We start from the raw sequence: 22,455 nt of genomic DNA, 5'->3' as shown, positions 1-22,455 counted from the left end.
ATGCCTCGGCATTTTCTGCTTTTCTTTAATAAATCAAAATAAACTAGATATTACAAAAATCACTGATTATCCGAAACAAGACTTATTTTTAGTTATCAAAAGCATTCGTGATATCAGCCTATTATGTTAAAATTTTCTTAATTTTTAAATGTTATTATTAACATTTAATAAAGTAATTTTATTATTTATTTTTTATTTATATTTTAAACAAATTATATTATATTAAAATAATTCTGTGTTTGCTAGTAGCGCCACCTGCTAACGTATCAACAAAATACAGACCCGTGAAAGTGAGACTAAATATTAAGTTATTAATAAAATATAAATTTGATATTCAATCATTCATTGGACAGTTTAATTATTATATGAAATAAATAAGATGTTAAAAATAAAATTTGTATATAGTTTAGTACATCGATGTGCACCTGTACACCTTTATTTCGTAAAGCCGCTCGTGACGCCGTCTCGTAGCGCTTCGTCCGTGACGCTCGCCTCAGGATTTTACAATAGAGAAAAAGTAATAAAACGCCAGTATAGAAGCGATATAGAAAGGAAATTGTAAACATGATGACGGCCAACTTCTGAATACGGACACGGGACCTAAAGAATAAGATAGAAGCTTCCCTTCAATAAGACATTTAGCAGCCATAACAAAGCATTTTGTGATGTTACGTTATCATCTTTGAGTTGTTTTAATAAGAATAAAGTATGAATTATGCTTATCTACACGTATTCAGTGCTTTACCGCACAAATATCACAACTAAGAATTATTATGCAGCTGACTTATAAAATGCGATTATCTCGAAAACGGTTGAATTTTGAGGTTACTAACAAGTATACCTTTTCTATGTAAAAATAATGTATCTTTAATATTTTTTAACACAAATAGAGCTGACTTAATGAGCAAAAAATTTAAGCGCAAATTTATGCCACGTATGTGGCTTATGTGGCGCCCTCTATCAGCTTGATCAAAGTATGTATAAAATTATAATTTCTACTACTCAAAAGAATCCAATTGTAAATTTTTATTTATAAATATTTACAAACGTGAAAGTTATAGCGAAAAATAAAATTTTAAATTTGTACTTTAACACCCTGTATCTTTCTTAATATCAACATTTTATTAAAACAAGTTGACTTAAATCATAATATTTTAAAGTGCAGAATCTACTGTTTTTTTTTGTACAATTACTTAAGGGCCACCGTGTATAAACTAAATAAGATGTTTTAAAATAATAATTGTATTTATATGAAATTATTTTAAAACGAGAGGTGTCATAAATATTTAAACACATGATTTAATAATTTTATTAATTGGATGGCATTTATGACTTTTAAATTTTGACAATCGTTACGAATCAAATCTTTTATTGACAGACATTCTTTTAGTTTTTTACTTCTCATTTAATGTCTGTATTTTGTTAGCTATTTTTAGAGCTAATCAGCATTTTACTATAGAGAAAAAAGTAATACAAAGCCAGTATAGAAGCTTCGCTTCAAACATTTTCGGTGGTTGCATAAAAAATCCGTTTTGAGCTTTAAATTGGTTAAGAATGTAACATAATGTTTTGTATAATTCCTTAAAAAACTTGGAATAATGGTTTCAAAAAGTAATACAATACTTTTTGAACAATTTTATTTGTCTGTTTTGAACATTTTTATATAAAACAAAAAAAAAAGAATTGAGTTATATCTCAAACAGTCAGTAGAATAGTGACAAAAACAACAATAAATATAGATTTATAGATAGATAAAAAAAAGTTTAATCATCAATTAAACTATTTACATAATTCCGATATGACTAAAACTTTTGTTTGATATCTTAGTGGAGATACCAGAAAATAGATCATGCACCGGATTATTAAATGCACTTACATACTTAATAAATTAATCCTTATTTAGAAGCGGATAAGAGAATCTGAACTAACGATATGCAATTACCTTAAAAAGTAGTCCTGTAAGTCACCAACTGATCTAGTGATTTCAACTCAACTGATTCAATTAGGAAGTAAGTAGGCTCGTTCTTCGCGACGATAAAATGACGAGTGCCCCAGAGAGATGTTTATTATTAGATAATGCCTTTACACTACAAAACGATTTTTGAACCTTATTGTTTCGCATTAGTTACAAGGCGATGAGAAATTTTCATTACCAACAAGATCTAAAAACAAATAATACGAATAGTAGTTGAGAAAATAAATATAAAAAAATTGTATCCAATATAAACGATTAACTATAAATATATTCTGAAGTAAAATTAAAGCTAAAATAAGTAGGTACATACTTAGAAGATATAATATGATGATTTGATTTACTTAAAAATTCTTTTCATGTGAAAGATCGGCCGATTATGAAATTTAATTTACAATTTCTAGTGTTTATTAACCTATCTTCTTAATTTTCTTCCATTTTTTACACTCTTTATCTTTCTTATATATATACAAGGATTTCCACAGTTTTCACTGTATTCCTTCACTCAACCGTTTTCTCCAATTTTTCCTGTTTAGCCAGTCCCCTTCCTGTAGGTTTCTTCTACTCATTGCTTCGTCCACTTCATCTCTGAAAGATCTTCGGGGTCTGCCTCTCTTTCTTCTTCCTATCGGGCTCCACACTGTTATTCTATTTATTCACCGATTTTGGTCTGCTCTTCTGACATGTCCGTACCAGGTTAACCTCTTCTGTTCGATGTAGTCTATTATGTTTTATTTCTGTATCTCCGTTGTTAGGTATTCAGTTTTCTTTAGGTTTATTTCCATCCCATTCTTTGTATATTCCTGCTCCAGTTTTCTCATCATAAAACTGAGGTCATCCTCGTCTTGTGCGATCACTATTTGGTCGTCGGCAAAACTTAGCGTATATAGATATTCGTTCCTTACTGGTATACCCATTCCTTCGCACTTTCTTTTCCATGGTTTCAGGGTTTTTTCCAGGAATATTTTGAACAGGGTGGGGGATGTGGAGCAACCCTGTAGTAGTCCCTTTGTCGTCTTAAATGGACTGCATATTCTATTGCCCGTTTTGATAGCTACTTCGTTATTCTTGTAGAGTGCTTTTAACGCGTTTATTAATCTTCGTGGAACTTCGATGTCTTCCATTGCTTCCCATAGCTTGGTTCTAGGTATTAAGTCATATGCCTTCTTAAGATCAACAAAAACCAGATGGACGGATCTATTTTTGGCCATTCTTTTTTCTATTAGTTGTTCGACCGTGTAAATGTGATCTAAGCATGCTTTCCCTGCTGTGAAACCTGCCTGGTCTTCTCCGATTATATCTTGTATATATATTTCTAATTTTTCCTTTATGGTCTTTCCATACAGTCTGCCTATAGACGATATAATGCTGATTCCCCGATAGTTTTCGCAGTTTTCCTATTTCCTTTCTTGTATATTGATGTCATACATGCTTGGGTCCATTCTGCCGGTAAGTCTTCTCCATTCAGTGCTCTCTCAAACATTTTATGTATCATACGGAATAACTTTTCCGATCCGTTTTTTATCAATTCATTTGGTATTCCGCCGGGACCTTCTGCTTTTTTGTTCTTTAGAGTTTTGATCGTTCTTTTTATCTCAGCTAGGCTTAATTCGATTTCGTCATGTGTGTAGATTTCTATTCCGTCTATTTCTGATTCTTTGAATTCGGGACGGTCTTCGGTTAGCAATTTTTTATAGTATTCTTGCCATTCGTTTTCTTTGATTTGACCGATCTTGATTTTCTCTCTCTTATTTCTTTGGAGCGACTTTAAGATGCGCCATGACTCTGAATTTCTCGTTCCTTTTATGTGCTGTTCTATCTCTGTGCATGTTTTTTCTCATCTTTCATTTTTTTCATTTGCCACTTTTCTTTTCACTTCTTTATTTTTTTTCCTGTATAGTTCGAAGTCCTCATAGTTTTTGTGTTTAGGTATTTTATATGGAGTTCTTTTTCTCTTTTATGCATGTTAGTGTGTCTTCGGTTAATTTCGTAGTTTGGTGGGTGTATTTTTGGTCCACTTCTCCAAGAGCTTCTAGGGCTGCTGTCTTCATGCAGGTTTTTATGTGTTCGTATGTTTGTTCTAATGATTCATACAGAAACTCTTCTAGCTTTTGGTCCAATCTTTGCTTATATAGGTCTTTTATTGAGTCTTCTTCTAATAAATTGATTTTGAATTTCTTTTCTTGTGTTGAGCACGTATTGACAGATGTAGCCGGAGCCGTAACTTGGTCAAACTCTCCCTGGGTCGGTTTGTGTTGGGTCCATATGAAGGGGAATTCCATCCAAGCGATTACTAGTTTGTGATCTGTGCCGCATTCTGCGCTTCGCTCTTTCTTATTAAATTCTTTATCTTTCTTATTAAATAATATTTGGCAGAAACAAGTACCAATTCCAGAAAGCTGGAAAGAATATGTTATAATACCTATAAGAAAACCTGGCAAACGAGCTGATCTCTAGCACCTTTTGTTTTTAAAACCCTAGAAATACCTTAAAAAAAGATTAGAACATTGGTTAGAATTTAATAATATTCTCCCAAACTTCCAGTTTGGATTTCGTAAATTTAAATCTACCCAAGATGCTATAACTGCTCTAGTAACAGCCGTATAATTAAACGGAAAACTCATTCACTGCAGGAAACCAACCAGGAAATTGATATGTGTTATGTACGGTACATACAAGAAACAAATGTGAGGATTTATTATTTTGCAGAAAAATATGTATATGTTGTAAAGCTACTGATTTATTCGAGATTTTAAACTCATATTTGACTGAAAATAATATTAACTGGGATAACTGTGTAGGCGTGTGTACGGATGGTGCCCGAGCGATGTCTGGACAGTATGGAGAACTACAAGCTCTCATCAAAACCAAGGCTCCAAGTGTAAAATGGACACATTGTGTCATACATAGAGAGATCTTAGCAGCAAATAATGTTACACCTGAATTAAGTGTTGTAATGGATAGCATTATTAAAGTGGTGAACTACATTAAAACACAACCTGTGAAATCAAGACTTTTCCATAAACTTTGTGAAGAAATGTAGTCTGAGCACACCTCTTTAATTTATTATTGCTACTCTCGTTGGCTGTCCAAAGGCAACGTACTCGCACGTGTATACGAATTAAGAAATGAATTTTACACGTATCTATATACAGAATCACATGATGATGCGCAAAACTTTATTAATTCAGAGTTTATAATAAAATTAACATACCTCTGTGACATATTTAACTAATTAAATGATCTTAATTAATAAGTCTTTGCAGGGAAACAATACTCATATCCTGCACTTGGCAGATACAATTACTGGATTTCAGAAGAAGTTGCTGTTATGGAAGAGAAGATTAGAAGATCAAGAAATGACTGTTTTCCTGCTTTACAAGGTGTTCTACAAGAAAAATCGATAGAAATCATTGATCACTATTTAAAAAATATGTTTACACAACAAATGTTATCATTGAGCCAACACTTTGAGAAATATTTTCCCGAAGATATGGAGCAATATGACTGGGTCAGAAATCCTTTTCTGTCATCCACGCCATCGACACTTTCAACAGAGGAAGAAGAACAACTGACAGAATTGTCCTGTGATTCCAGTCTAAAGCAGTCTATTCTGCAGTTCAATTAACTTTGAACTGCAGAATATCTACAAGCATACGTTTGGTGGTAAAGATATTACCACTATAATTAAGCGAAACCGCCTGCAGTGGGCAGGACATGTAGCCCGGGCCCCTGAGTCCAACATGATAAAAAAGATTCTAACAGCGCAACCCGTGGGAATAAGAAGGCGGGGTAGACCAAAGCTGAGGTGGATGGACGGGGTAACACAAGATGCCGAGAAGATCGGAGTCGGCAACTGGAAAATGCAAGCGAGGGACAGAATAGAATGGCGTAGAAAGCTTGAGAAGGTCAAGGCTCTCTAAGGGCTGTAGCACCAAGATGATGATGATGATGATGATCCAGTCTAAAGCTTTAATACAACAAGGAAAAACTGTTTGAATTTTGGAGCTCACTTTCTCATGAATATCATGCCGTCAGCACTGCTGCATTAAAGGTTTTATTACCATTTGCGACTTCGTACTTGTGCGAAATGGGCTTTTCTGCAGTTGCAGTAATTAAAAACAAGTACAGGTCAAACATAAACTTAGAAAAAGAAATGAAAGTAGCAATTTCCAAACTGGAGCACCGGTTTCATAAGCTGTGCTCAAAAAGCAAGCACATCCCTCACATTAACCAGCCAGTTACATAAATAAATATCCCTTTTCATTTTTGTGCCTATGTTTTGATTTCGTTCTTAATTTCTAATAAAAAATATAAATGTTCAAATAGTTTTTTTGTTATGACTATAACCTGTTACTAGGCTAGTACTAAAATTGGTAAGTATTATTGAGGGTTGGGTTAAGGGGGCGTTGAAAAAAATAACAAAGTCCCAACGGCGTCACAGTACGAATAAGTTTGGGAAGCCCTAGAATAGACTATCTTAAAACATTCAGAGACAAAGTTTTCACCATATCAATAGCTTTTACTTTCTGATTATGTAAAGTGAAATATTGTTACTGGTGTCCAGGTTTTATTATAGTTATTTTATTTTTTTTTTTGAACCTATTCTCTATCCTTCCATTGTTGGATGTAGGTCTCCCCCAGTTCTCTACATCTTTCCCTATCTTGAGCTGTTCTCTGCCATGTGGGACCTCCTTGTTTCCTGATGTCATCTTTCCACCTCATCTGTGGTCTGCCTCTTGATCTCTTTGCATTGTATGGACGCCACTTTCCGATGGCATTGTTCCATCGTCCGTCTTGGAGACGTTCATTGTGTCCAGCCCATTTCCATTTCAGTTTTGCTGCTTGTTATATCGCGTCTACTGTCTTTGTTCTGGTTCTGATCCACTGGTTACGTTTTCTATCTTTAAGTGATATACCCAACATTTGTCTCTCCATCGCTCTTTGTGCCTTCCTTATCCTATCCAAATTGGCCTGTGTAAATGTCCATGTCTGTGCTCCGTAGGTGAGCACCGGTATTATACAGGAGTTATATACCTTGATTGTTTGATTTTTTAGAACGTAAGAAAGTTTGCCGAACGCTGCCCATCCCATTCTTGCTCGCCTCGATATTTCGGCTGTTTGATTTTCTCTGTTAGCTCTGATTGCTTGTCCTAGATAGATATACTCATTTACCTGTTCCATTTTTTCTGTTTGTATTTTTATTGCCTCTTGGTCTTCCGTGTTTGTCATTACTTTTGTTTTGTTGAAGTTAATTTTTAGGCCTTTTTGCAGTGATTTTTCATGAAGTTCATTCAGCATTAATTCTAGTTCTTATGAAGAAGATGAAATCGAAAAATCCATAAACGGCATGAAAAGAAATAAAGCGGCCGGTGAGGACAAAATACTGGCGGAACTGCTAAAAGAAAGGATACACGATAAAAAAAATGCTAAAAATACTGTTCAACAAATGTCTGTTTGAAGGTAAAATACCTAAACAATGGAGAAATGCCAACACAATCTTAATACATAAGAAAGGAGACCGAACAGACCTAAACAACTACCGTCCTATTTCCCTTTTGTCACAACTATATAAAACCTTCACAAGAATAATAAACAACCGACTAACCTATAAATTTGATAACTACCAACCAGTGGAACAGGCCGGATTCAGGAAAGGATACAGCACAATCGAACATCTACATGCGCTTAAAATCTTAATTGAGAAAACCAATGAATACAACCTTCCGCTGTATTTAGCATTCGTAGATTATGAAAAGGCTTTCGACAGCATTGAACACTGGGCGGTGGAAGAAGCTCTGGTCAATAGTAGCATAGATTCAAGATACCGACAATTGGTACATAATATTTACCAAAACGCAACCATGACCGTAATTCTGGACGACAAATTAATAACGGATAATATAAAAGTTAAACAAGGAATCCGACAAGGCGATATAATTTCACCTAAACTGTTTAGCTTGACCCTCGAAGATATAATAAAATCAACAGATTGGGAAAACAGAGGAATATGTATTAACGGAAAGTACCTAAATCACCTTAGATATGCGGATTATAGTTATAGGGAATCTGATTCCAGAATTATATAAAATATTCATAACATTTTTTACGGACAATTTTATTTTCATATGGTCCGTTTGACAGTTTTTCTTATTTCATATATTATAAACAGTGATAAAAATATTTTATGGTTTCACATACTCGATTACGATTCTCATTATAAAGTATATTATTTACTACACACATTCTAATAAATAAATATACCCATAATAATTGTTTTGGAATGAAGTTATATCAACAACAGAACCAATATTAGCCTGATTTACGCAGATAACACTACTATTGATTATTTCCAGATATTTAAAGAATAATATAAATTTTATACAAAATATTACCGTGTAAGGAAACATATTGATTTTTCTATTTTAATCTGTTGAAAAATAGTTAAAATTGGAAAAACAAAGAAAGATAAAAATACGTAAGGGGAAATACAAGGAGCAAATGTTACGAAATTACTTTTGGTTGAAGAAATATATTTATTATATTCGAGAAAACATCCGAGTATGATAAAAAAAATATAGAACTACAAAGAAAGCTCAAAGGAATATTATGATCAAAACATTTATTCAAATGAGATCGTATAATGTTCTAAGTATATGTGAATACAAGGCAGCCTACGATGTAAATAAAGTGAAATATTCAGAGCAATGAAAGAGCTAGAAGTACCAAATCAGTTTACCAAAGTATCAGTAAATTTACCAAAAACACCCTTTTTAAAAAAGTTGAATGTAATGTGCAAATCTCAACATTAAAAAAAAATAACGGGCTGCGCCAGGGAGACCCTCTTTTCTATATATTATTCAGTCTGGCTTGGCTATATAAAAGTAATGTATGTCACAAATCACAAGCACTGGTCCAATATATGTATAATAAATTAGTATAAATCCATGGCTATGCTGATGATACCAATCTTGTTAGGAGAACGGAAAACACCACACGAGAGGCGTACATGGCAGTAAAAGAAGCCACAAAATTTAATAATAAACACCAACAAAACGAAGTACATGAAAATAAGCACGCAACCAGAAATCCTAAGGCAACTTGTTATCGAAAACGACGTCATCGAAGCAGTTAACAAATTTGAATGCCTGGCAGCGCTCGTCAACACTGAAAATAACACTACCACAGAGATAAACCGCAGAATTTGCACGGTCAACAGGTGCTATTTTGGGCTTAATCTCCTTATTAAATCCTCGATTAAATCGAGAGATACAAACGTAAACAGTGGTATGCTATAAATAGGTTTACAAAACAATAATATACGCCGAGTCATAACAGATGGTTCAGAGACTTGGGCTCTCACAAAAAGTAATTAGAACATGTTAGGATGTTTCGAAAAAAAAGTACTAAGGAAAATCTATGGAGCGGTAAATGACAATGGAGTGTGAAGAAGACGATATATAAGATTTTATATAACATACCAGGAATCAGATATCGTAAAATACATTCAGATAGGACATCTGGAGGTACAGGACATGTAATGTGGATAGAACAAACTGATCCAGCCAGAAAAACGCTACTTGATACATTGGTCAGAGAAGAAGAGCAAGATCCAGAACAAGAGTCCTTGATATCATCTATGAAGACATGAGAAATGTGGGAATACGTGCTTGGCGGAGGGAGGTGATGGATAGGAATAACTGGAGAGAAATTTTTCAGGAGGCTAGGACTCACACAGTTTTGTAAAGCAAGAATGATGATGTGAAATGGTAGTAAGAAAAGTTGGACTTTTATAACAGTATTTAGCAATATGATGAAAATAATTTTGTTCTAAATGAAGCATCTCCATTTCTTTATTTAGGACGTCAGAAGAATATGTACATTTGTTTAAATTATTTTTAGTAACAATTTTTGTCGTAAGTACTTCAAATCTTTCGACGTTAATGTATATTAGGCGCTGCACTTCAACCTATAATTCCATATAAGATTCTAGATAGAATCTTTGCGAGGTATAACAACTGAAGGTATTTTAAGTATCTATGGATATTTAAATTTGTAGATAAACATTCTTAGGGTATTTATAGTTTGATGGATGTGGTAATTCTATGTTGTAATTAGTAAAAATTAAGTATAATAGTTCCAAAAGTTATTTCCGTAACTTGTTATTGACGAGAATACTGTTTTGGTGTAATTTACATTAAGTAACTTATCACCTAATTTATTTAAAATTTTATCAAGGTGTTTCTCTACAATCTGTTTTAGTTTTTGCCAAATATTATAAGTAGTAAAACACACCTGTATACCAAGTATTATAAGTAGTAAGTAGTAAGTAATTCGGATATTCAATCAACGGTAAAACACCTTTGTAGCATCTGCAAACCTGAATATTTCTTCCTAAGTATTTATTATAAGAAAGTAAATCAGATAAAAGTATAAAAATTGATATGTATAAAGAGTAGTGGATCAAGTATTGACCTGAATGTACACCTTGGTGTACCACAATGCACAGTAATCAGATCACTTCTCTTGTATTCAACTTGAACATATACCGTTTAGTTAAATAACTTTTAAACAGTTTCTAAGCATTTTCCCTTATTCTGTAATCTTGCAGGGTTCCCAAAAGTGGTTTATCATCAACAGTATCAAGAAAGGCACTAGATCTAGGAAAGTGATATCACAGGCTTACCTTTGTACATGCGTAGCTTGCGTTTTTCAAATTAAGTTATTCTTTTCTCTAACAGTGGTATCAAGTGGTATGCTATAAAAGATTCTAACCTTAATTTAATTACCCTGTCAAATATTTTCGTAAAACTGCAAGTAAGCGATAAGTCTATAGTTGGATAGTGTATATTTTTCACCACTTTTATATAAAGGTTTAATGATGAGTACTTTAAATTGTTGTGGAAAATTACTGTTCAATTAACAAATTAATTAAGTTGACTGCTATAATTTTGATAGTTTCAATGGTAATGCCATCTATGCCAGGAGCTTTATGCTTCTTTAAATTATTGTAACGAAATAGTCCATCTCCGATACGTCATAATTCTTAGAAGGATAAATCTAGAAAACACAAGAATTGGCATTTCAATAGCGCCCGTCTTTCGATGTGGTTTCGATGAGACGAATTAGAGGTGGTACTACCCCAGAAGATTAGAGAATAATACTTTTTATTTAAAAACGCTTTAGTATTTATACTATTCAGAGTTTTCTTTTAAGTGGAATAAAAAATATACTACTAATACATATATCTAAGTATCTTATTGTTAATTTTTTGTTTATACACAGAAATATTATTTGTCAGAATGAGAGTTACATTTGTAAAATATGTATTAACTATTTCAGGGATATCTAAAGGGTTACTTGTTTATTTTTGTATTATGCGTAATTTCTTGAACAAACAACATAAATAATGCAAAAAACTGAGTTGAGAACGACGATAAAGTATTTTAATTTGAAAAGCTAAATTCCAAACGACATCAAAGCAGACGTGAAATTAATACTGGTGGCATCTGCTTAACCCACTAACGGCCAGCAATGAAAAACAATAATTTTTCCGAATTTTTTTATCGAAACTAGTTAAAAATGCCTCAACCAAGATATGTTTATGATTTTTTAACAAAAAATTAACAATAACATCTAAACAATTAATGGTGCATGTACGCACCATTGGCCAATACTGTTATACATAAAAAATAATTGTTATTTTGTATGAAACAATTCGAAACATTCGGGATTAAGATGAATTTTAAATTTTTTGCATAAATATATACTTTTGCATACCCTACATTTCTTTCATGCACTTGTATCGTGCCTTCTAAACAAACGACCATGATTGATGGATCAAACCCTGGCCAGAAAATAAAAAGGCCAACGTAGCAGTTTAAAATCCAATTGGCTGCAGTACAACCCGTATTAAATAAAAAAAACATCAAAAAAAATATAATTTTTCGGATCTTTATGATTTTGTAGGATATCCTGTACAGGTGTGTTTAAAAAATATCTCATGTTCATTGAGAACATATTAAACAATTATTATAGATGATATATTATTTCTACTGAATGTTCTTGTAATTTAATATAAAAATCAGCTAATGAGCACTACCGGAAAGGCAAAAAATATATCCGTAATGGTAACGTTTAATAAATTCTATGTAAAAAAAACTTTATTTTAAATAAAAATAAATAGCTTAATCTATTCTAATAGCGTTACACCGTATAATCAAATTCAAGGTTATAATAACAATAACAATCAGTTTGGTTAAAAAATCATATCTGTTGATATACAACTCATCGTCCAATTACATTTGAAATTAAATTTTACTGCTCTCCCAACTATTATACGGTTTTTAAATAGTATCGATTTGATACTTAAAACTACTTTAGAAAAAAAAATAAGTAGCTTAAAAATCAGAAATCAACATTTTCTCTGCAATAAAGTTCAAAATAGAAGTTTGTGCATTATTTCAATACATTTTAACAATTATAAATTTAATGAAAGAATTCTAAATAAACTTAAATTTTAAAATCTACTGAGAATGTTAAAAAATGTTAAAATCTAATTAAGTATACTAAATTCATAAAATCTTTCGTATTAATTTTTATCGTAATTGTAATATATTTTAATCGTAATTTACGATAATTTACAGTCGTTGAGTTGCGCCCGAGGAACTAATTGCAATTGTAACTAAGCTTGTGGACAGTTGTTTACATCAGGGCAAAGTCCCTAAGAGCTGGAACAACTCTAAAGTAATCTTATTACACAAGAAAGGTGATAGTCGAAAATTGGAAAACTACAGACCCATCAGCCTACTGTCACACCTGTTTAAAATACTCACCAAAGTCATAACTACTCGACTAACAAGGAAATTAGACGAATACCAACCATATGAACAGGCAGGTTTTAGAAAAGGCTATTCAACTTCCGATCACCTGTTAACCACAAAAATATTAATAGAAAAATGTAACGAATACAAGTTTCCAGTTTTCCTAGCATTTGTAGACTACGAAAAAGCTTTCGATACCATAGAACACACGGCCGTAATAAACGCAATGCAAAATTGTAGAATAGACAGCAGATATATTAACTTAATAAAAGAAACTATGAACCAAGCTACAGCTACATACTACCTAAATGAAAATGAACACACGAACCCTGTACCATTAAACAGGGGAGTCAAACAGGGAGATACTTTATCACCCAAACTGTTCACCTTAGTTTTGGAGGACGTTTTTAAAAACCTAAATTGGAAATATAAGGGAATAAACATCAATGGCCGCTACCTCAGTAATCTACGATTTGCAGATGACATAATCCTGATAGCTACTGACCTACAAGAAATGCAAACCATGCTTTTAGAACTACATACCGAATCTTCTAAAATAGGACTGAAAATGAATTTAAACAAAACAAAAGTCATGCACTCCGAAGACACCGTGACAATAATAAACGATAAAGTTATAGAAAAAGTTGAAGAATATATATACTTAGGACAAAAAATAATACTAAATAGGGAATTTCAAACTGAAGAAATAAAAAGAAGAAGAAAGTTAGCTTGGGCAGCATTCGGTAAACTGAACTATATACTCAGAAATCAACAAATTCAATTACATCTTAGATCTAAAGTTTTTGATGCATGCATTATTCCGATATTAACTTATGCGGCACAAACATGGACAATCACTCAGAGTCACTCAACACGCGATGGAAAGAGTAATGCTAGGTATATCACTTAAGGACAAGAAAACAAACACATGGATAAGACAGAAAACCAAAGTCACCGATGTGGTGCAGAAATCATTAAAGTTGAAATGGGAATACGCTGGACATGTAGCTAGGAGCGATCTAAACAAATCGCACAGATCAATTTTAACCTGGAGACCATATCAACACAAAAGACCCAGAGGCAGATCTCCTATGAGATGGACAGATGATCTGAAAAGGACTGCCGGGAAAAATTGGCTACAAGTAGCGTACAATAAAAAACAATGGAAAGGAAGACTTGAAGAGGCTTATGTTCAGATGTGGACGTGAATGGCTAGACGAAGAAGAAGAAGAAGAAGAAGAGTTGCGCCCAATGTAGGCAATTTACAGTAGTTGTTGATTCAAAATCGCTTATCACGTAAAGCCATAGTCATACTCACTGTAATCTTTAATATTTCCCCACTATATGAAAACATGCGTAAATCATCATAATACCCAACCTAAACGTACCCTACCACCAAGAACCCTCATTCAACGAAACAATTAGGAATTAGGTCAAAATGACTTGATTGACAGAAGATTGAGAAACGACTTGGGCTGTAACAGATTCGCTGTGTAGGTATGTATGTATTTCGTTTATACGTAAGAAAGAAGAAAGTCTGCACTAAAGCCTGCGAAAGATCTTCGTTTTTATTATAGATGCTGCCGAGTGTATCTTCAGCATAATATTTTTTATACCCGTAGCACATTAAATGTTAAATTTTAAGTTGTATTTTCACGATCATTCAAGATTGAGCTATCTTTAATAGCTAATTTCTGTAGTCAAAATCGTTAAGTTAAATTTCAGATTCTGTCCTATTTTAAAAGTTGATATTTTCACTTAATTTCACTTGTTTCAATTGCAACTTTACCTGTTCAATGTTATGAAAATATTAGTTTTAAAGTACATTCCTTAATTGTAAATTTTAATAGTACATTCATAATATTTGTCTCTTTTTAGATAATAATATTTTTATCATCTATAAAATCATTTCAAAACATAATTATCCAAACAGATTTTAATCTACCGCATGAAATACATTTTCAAAACTAATTAATCAAAACTATGCGAAAGATAGAATCACTAAAAACTTACCTATTTAAGTTTTTATACGAAAAAGTGAGTACCTACAAATGGTATGTCATGAACTAAATAAACGCGGTTCATATTTTCATAGTTTTACCAAATTATCAATGTTAATTTTATTTTAATTATATATTAAATACCTAAAATTTTAAAAATACTACAAATATACGATGTGTACAGAGAAATAACGTAAAAAAAGACCAACCAAATATTTGACAAGTTTTTTGAGCTCTATGGTCATCAATAACTAAAACTTCTATATATTTCTTGCAGTGGATTCGGTGGATTTTTTTTAAATTATTAACAAAATGAGACCAAACATGCACGTTTTCAATCCTTAAGTACAATCACACCAGCTCACAGACGGTATTACACCGCTGGATATAGAATATCTTACCACCCCATCAATTCTCAGCGTGTGCCGTTCATGTAATTTCAGTACGTGTCGATACCGACTGGAAAGGCCGGTAGGTGACGTTCGGAAAAGCGTCGTTTGCCATAATATACTTAAATTCAAGCAGCAGGTACCGTCTACTAGACGGGGTCATAGTGTCAACGGTAGTTTGGTATTAATAGAGTTTTTTGCACTTACTTTCTTATTCAAATCAAATAACGAAAATCTAAATACAATATTTGCCACCACCGGAACTGGAAGGGAGGTTATTAGGTGCATTATGTCAAAAGAAATATGTGATTTTTTAAATTTAAGATTTGATGATCCAGAAGCTAGAGCTGTGAGAAAAGCTGTAAATCCAGGCGCTCCGATTCCAGAACCAATTACCTTTTAAATGCATACATCTATACGGACAACAATTCGGATGGAAATGGACTGACTACCAGATGACGAAACTAGATTCAGTAAACCAACACAGGCCGCAATGCAACTTGCACAACCGCTTTTTTGTTCCAATATATCAGTGACTTTTGATAATTGGTTCACTTTGATTGAGTTGGTGCAGATCATGAAAAAAAAAGCGTGACTTGTACTGGTATAGTCGCCTCGTATTTCGGTGAGACTGTGTAAAAATATATTTATCTGTAATAAAAGCAGGCAATACAAATTAAAATAAAAGTACTCTACCAGGAGTAGTTATTAACTGCGAAATTATCAATGACTGAGATGTATAATAATACAAAGTTTTAATATTCTCTTCGATATTTACATTTAGATGAGCCTGGTAAAATATGGACAGTCGCTCAGATAAAGTTATCATCGATGCATTATTTGCGTAAGATGACAATATTTGCCTGAGCGACCGAAACCATAAAGTAAGTTACCCCAATAAATTTTGTTTCGACCGTCCAGTGGTTTACACTTGGGTAGGTAGTATAATATTTTATATTATTTTAAACTTTATTTTTAAACGAAATATTGTTTATTTGGATGAAACTTGGTATGGTACTAATGACACCGTGAAAAAAAGTTGGACGAATAATAACAAAAATTGTTCTAATTCAGTACCGCCCAATAAAGGATTTTTTTATTTAATTAAAGGATGGATTTTTTGTGAATCATGGATTGAAAATCTCTTCTTCCAGAATATATATATATATATATATATATATATATATATATATATATATATATATATAAATATATATATACAAACAACACATATATATATATATATATATATATATATATATATATATATATATATATATATATATATATATATATATATATATATATATATATATATATATATATAAACAACACAGTTTATTAGGGTTGCAGTCAGAAAATTGGCCGGGATGTTAATGAAACACTCTTATGACTTTTTGTCTAGCTTTAGGAATGGTTTTATTCATTTTTCAAGACACTGTAATAAGAAAAAAATGTACATATTTATAAAATATTACAATTCTTCAGTGCAACTTACTAGTCGTTGAGATTATTTATAAATGCATAGACACTCAACATTAATAACACACATATAAAATAATGGACAAAATACATTCTAAAATTCTTTAAAATTTAGGTACAGATAGTAAAATAATAAATAAAAAGTAAGATAAAGTAATAAACTGTGTTGTTTGTTTATATCGACAGTCACTAATATCCAGTAATTCTTATATATATGTATATATATATATATATATATATATATATATATATATATATATATATATATATATATATATATACATCGAAAAAGAAGTTCGAGCGTCAATTTTAATGCTTTCAGTTATCAATATGATGGAAATGAAGTATAAAAAAAAGTTCAACTCACGAACCATAGATGTAAACGTTTAATGTTTTTTTGAAAAAAAAAAACAGAAGTTAGTTTTTATAAAACTCACAAAGAACGGAAGTACGTAAAAATATGTAAAAGAACAGTAAACTTTATAATTTTACTAAAATACTTTTAAAATGTGGCACCCGTGGTGTGATAATAATTCTGCAGCTGAAGAGCCAGTGGAACCCTGTAATCAATTGGAATATTTTTACAAAGCCGTGTAGTAAAATGTAAGCGACATTTCCAATGCCTCTCTGATGATACCATCCAAACATATGCTGAAACATGTTTATGAAGGATTGTGTTCTAAATTGTCTAAATCAGAAGCAATTGTGGAAACGTATTTATCAGAGTGTCCAAAGCAATCTGCTACAAGACTATAGGAGAAACATCTTCTAGACAGAGGAGAAAGGATTGTGCAAATTCACACAAATAAAACCGCACCTAAAGGAACCTATAATCAGAACAATATACAAAATGGATGCGGCTAATATTTTTTCAACTATTGAAAGCCTTCGAAGTGAACTGGTTCGAAAGGATATTCTCTTATATTCAGCAACAACACTTCGATTATTTCTTAAAGCCAATAATTTTAAGTACAAAACTTTAGACAAGCGCCATAATGGAAACTACTAGAATAATTATTTCTTTAAGAAACATTTCTATCAGATAGATAACTTAGTATCAAAAAATGAAACGAAATGTTGTTTATTTAGATGAGACCTAGTGTGATACTCATGACAGGGCAGAGAATTATAATTTTACACTGCGGTTGAGAAAATATATGGATCGATGATGTATTATTAATATCTGCAAAAAAATATTACAACGCGTCTCTAGGTTATCATGAGGATATGGAAAGTTTAATTTTTGAATCATGGTTTGAAGAACCTCTTCTTCCGAGATTACCTAAATATAGCGTGATTATCATGGACAATGTATCATATTATTCAAGATTAATGAGAAAATTTCAAATATTACTTGAAACAAATTACAAATTCAAGAATTTTTATTTGAGAAAGATTTGTACTTTGAGGCATCATATAGTAAAAAGCAATTGTTGGAGGTTGTTTACAGTAGACAGTACCAGAAGGAATAATATGTTGTTGATAACTGTACTCGCAGTAATGGGCATACCGTGCTTGGTACGCCCAGTATTACAATTTACAATCGTACTTCCTCCTTACTATTGTAAATTGAACCCAATAGAGTTAATATGGACACAACTTAAAGGAAATAGAAGAAGAAGAAACGTGGCTCCTAAATTTTTGTCTACTGCTCTCCAGTTAATTAGAAGAGAAGTCACAAAGATCACAGCAACCGACTGGACAAGTGTAATCAAACATGTAATCGCAGTGGAAAATGACTATGTTAAATATTTACTAGCATTAACCCAATTAATTATAAATATAGAAGATACAACTGATACTAGTGATAACAGTGATTCTGAGTAGATTAGTAAGTTCTTCTTCTAAATCAAAGTACAGGTTAGGATATTAGAAAATACCTGCTAGATATATAAAAAAAGATGTTCATACAAGTTTTAGACCTTTTACCCATTTTTAAATTATTGAGGTACTAAGTCTTCTCTCACACAGTGTCAAACCAAAGTTGTTAATAGAATACCCTGTATATAATTTAAAAAGTGAATTCTCTATTTTTTTATTACAATAACTAAGTTATCAGGGATAAAATGTGATCATAAGTTTTAAAACTTATGAGCAGTTGTGTTATTAAAACGTTTGTATACTTAAATACTTGTACATAAAACATTTGTTTAATTGTATGTGATAATTACTTTTATTAACAATTTTTTATAGGTATTGTTATTTTACAATAAGTTCTATTTAGCCGAGTCGGTTAGTGTTATCTCTTCCTAGATATATCACAGAAGTTAACAACACCAATATTTTTTATTTAAACTTTATAGAAAATGAAACTTTTTCTTAAATAAAATGAAATAAAAATAAAAACTTTTATTTAATTAAAAATTAGATATCTACGCTACTGTTCAATAAAGTAGTGACCACTCTGACATTGTTGCCATTTTCTAGTATTTTACCCGTTCTGGTTCCTATAAATTTTCTCACGAAATTACGTGTCGACTATACTCTTAAGAAGAACAGAAAGGAAATACCTGCAGTTTTTTATATTAAGAAATCGTGAAGTAGGAACTAGCCTGTATGGCTGTACAGGCCATACAACATAATACACCACGAGAATCAATACAGCTGTTCTTTTGTTATTATTCTCCTACCACCATGCCAATAAAGACCCACGAACCAAAAAACCTTATAGTAATGCTGATTATAACTTTACTAAAGGTGCACTGTAAAAAATGGTATTTTAGCCTAGTCCCTAAACTAAGAGCAAGAAATATGTCAATAGCAACAAAGTGCAAAATTTATAAAACAATAATACGCCCAGTGTTCACTTACGGATCAAAAACATGTGCAATGACGACTAGAGATGAAGAGTTACTACGAATCTTTGAAAGAAAAGTATGAAGAACCATATACGGCGGAGTTAAGGAACAGGGTTTGTTGAGAAGGCGATATAATTTCGAACTCTATAAATTTTTTGGTGATGCAGATATCCTGAAAACCATCAAAATAAACTGCTTAAGATGGGTGGACCACGTGTTGTGGATGGATGAAAGTGATCCTTTTAGAATAACCATGTTAAATAGGTCAATCGGAAAAAGAAGAAGGGGCGACCTAAACTCAGATATCTGGCGATGTGCAGGACGATTTAAGGGAGAATGTAGTAAGAGGATCGAGGACGTCATATGCAGTCAATTTTTTGGTTTGGTCAAACTAATTTTATCAAATATTTGACCGTGTGAAGTCCGTGTCACCCGGTCAAATATTTGATCAAATTAGCTTGACCAAACCAAAAAATTGACATCATATGGCGTCGTATCCTGAATTTGATCAAATCCTCTAAAAATAGAGGATCTTCTGTTTTAACCGTCAGTTTAAACAAACTTTAATTTTGATTGGTCGAAAAATCTCTAAAGACAAATGACAATCAGCAGTTAGACATAACGTGATGAAATTAATTTTCCTTTTTTTGTTTGGTTGCCAGTGTCTAGTTTATTTGCCTTCCTATTATATTATGTTCTTCTTCTTCTTCTTCTTTTTATATAGACATAACTCTGTCTGTTTTTCAATATGCCTTCAGTAAGGTGCCGTTCCATCGTTTTCGTGGTCTTCCTAATGATCGTCGTCCTATTGGGAAACCGTCTCTTGCCGTCTTTACTACTCTATTTGTTGTCATTCAGCTTATATGATCATTCCATTCTAGTCTTCTATTTCTTACTCAGTTCTTGATGTTCTCCAAATTGCATCTACGTCGTATATCTGTACTTCTAGCTCTATCCCATAGTGTTTTACCATCAAATCTAAGTGTTTTTATGTCTGCTGTTATTAACATACATCTAACATACAGAAATACACTTTGCTCCAACTGATTATGCAGAGAAATATCCAAGGAAAGAGAAGCATAGGGAGGCCTAGAATGTCATAGCTGCGCAACCTGAGAAAGTGGTACGGATGTACATCAAATGAACTTTTCAGAGCAGCCTGCGGCTTTATTTGCTCTATTCACTTGCTCTTTCACTTCAGTTTCGAGCTTTCCGTAGCTAGATAATGTGAAGCTAAGATATTTAAACTCCATCACTTGTTCTATTATCTGACCTACCAGCTCCAATTTACATCTTAGTAAATTTGCTGTTGTAACCATGCATTTTGTCTTTTTTGGGGAAATTAACATGTTAAATTTTCTGCCGGCTATATTAAATTGGTGCAGCATACGTTGTAAATCATCTTCTCTTTGAGAGAGTAGTATTGCGTCGTCTGCATAGCAGATTATTTTAAGTTGTTTTTCTCCCATTTGGTATCCTTTTTTAGTTCTTACTTTTTTTATTATTTCATCCATAATCCGGTTAAACAATAGATGGCTCAGGGAATCTCCCTGTCTTATCCCATTGCTAGCTTCGATAGGGTCGGTTAGTTCTTCTTCTACTTTTACTTTTATTGTGTTGTTTTGGTAGATATTTTCGATTGTTTTGATTATTCCTAGAGGTATCTCTTTTGCGTACAGTAAGTGGATAACGTCTTTTAAGTTGACCCAGTCAAATGCCTTCTTAAGGTCCACGAAACATAGATATGCCGGATTGTTGTATTCTAATGGTTTCTCTTGCACTTGCCTCATTATAAATATAGCGTCGTTGCATGATCTTCCCGACCTAAAACCTTATTGTGTTCTTCTGCTAGCGTTATAATTTCTTTCAATTTATTTGTTATCACTTTGGTTGTTAATTTTAGTGTTGTGCTTAATAAATTAATTCCTCTGTAATTTTCCGGATCCGATTTGTCTCCCTTTTTGAAGAGAGGTATTAGGATGCTTGATCTCCATTCTTGAGGAATTCTGTTTTGTTCTATTATTTTTTGGATTAGTTTTAATAGTTGTTTGGTCAGATCTAGTCCTCCGTACTTTAGGAGTTCGTTCGGTATTCTGTCCTCTCCTGGTGATTTTTTATTTTTTAATTTCCTTAATGCTTCCTTTACCTCTTCCTCCTCAATATTTATTTCTTCGTTTGTCGTCAAGGTGTTCTGGTGTTGGTGGTTCATTATCGTCACCTTTAGCAAATAGGCATTGAAAGTAGTCTGCCCATGTTTCCTTCTGAATGTGTTTCGTTTTTATTAGTTCGTTCATCTCCTTTCTTTGTTCTCTGATCATTCTCCATATTTCTTTTTGTGTTCCGTAGAAGTCGTGTTCCATCTGTTTTGAGCAGCTCTGCCAGTGTTCCCTTTTTATTTGTCTAACTAAAGTAATCGTTTCATTTCTGATTCGTTTATAGTGGTTGTATGCCTGTGGTGTTTTTTGTGTTCTGTATTGTAAAAAGGCTTTCTTCTTTTCATCACATTTTGTCTTCACTTCCTCTCTAAACCATGGTGTTTTATTTTTTGATATGTTAGTGTTCGTTACTTTCTTCTCTCCAAGTGATTCTGTTGCTGCGTTAATCACTTGGCCCAAGCGTTCCCAGCTTTCCTCGATGTTATCGTTTTCTAATATTTTCTAATATATATATATATATATATATATATATATATATATATATATATACATATATATATATATATATATATATATATATATATATACATATATATATATATATATATATATATATATATATATATATATATATATACATATATATATATATATATATATATATATATATACATATATATATATATATATATATATATATATATATATTATTATGTTATAAAATAAAAATAAAAGTGTAAAGTATCTTGGAGCCAGGAACAAGTTTTTACATAATTGATTTATGTATATCGAAAAAGAATCTGTTTATATAATGTGAAATTTACGCATTTTTATA

The 22,455-nt window shown here is 32.1% G+C and overlaps 1 protein-coding gene across 5 annotated transcripts in view; it reads right to left on the bottom strand.

The window, feature by feature from the left end:
- LOC140434255 (facilitated trehalose transporter Tret1-like) overlaps window positions 1-22,455 on the bottom strand; it is an 81,866-nt gene that overhangs the window by 31,840 nt on the left and 27,571 nt on the right. The window contains exon 1 of one of the 5 annotated variants that reach the window (XM_072522375.1): window positions 14,809-14,880. The exons of 3 other annotated variants lie outside the window; for them this stretch is intronic. The gene's annotated coding sequence lies outside the window, so the exon portion shown is untranslated. Of the gene's footprint in view, window positions 1-1,942; window positions 2,077-14,808; window positions 14,881-22,455 lie in introns of those variants that run through there. One more of the 5 variants, XM_072522373.1, reaches the window with a different exon arrangement.

Source organism: Diabrotica undecimpunctata, chromosome 2, assembly GCF_040954645.1.
Source record: "Diabrotica undecimpunctata isolate CICGRU chromosome 2, icDiaUnde3, whole genome shotgun sequence".
NCBI lineage: Eukaryota > Metazoa > Arthropoda > Insecta > Coleoptera > Chrysomelidae > Diabrotica > Diabrotica undecimpunctata.
Note: the sequence above shows the minus strand (reverse complement) of the source record. Positions and strands in the feature narration are given on the sequence as shown.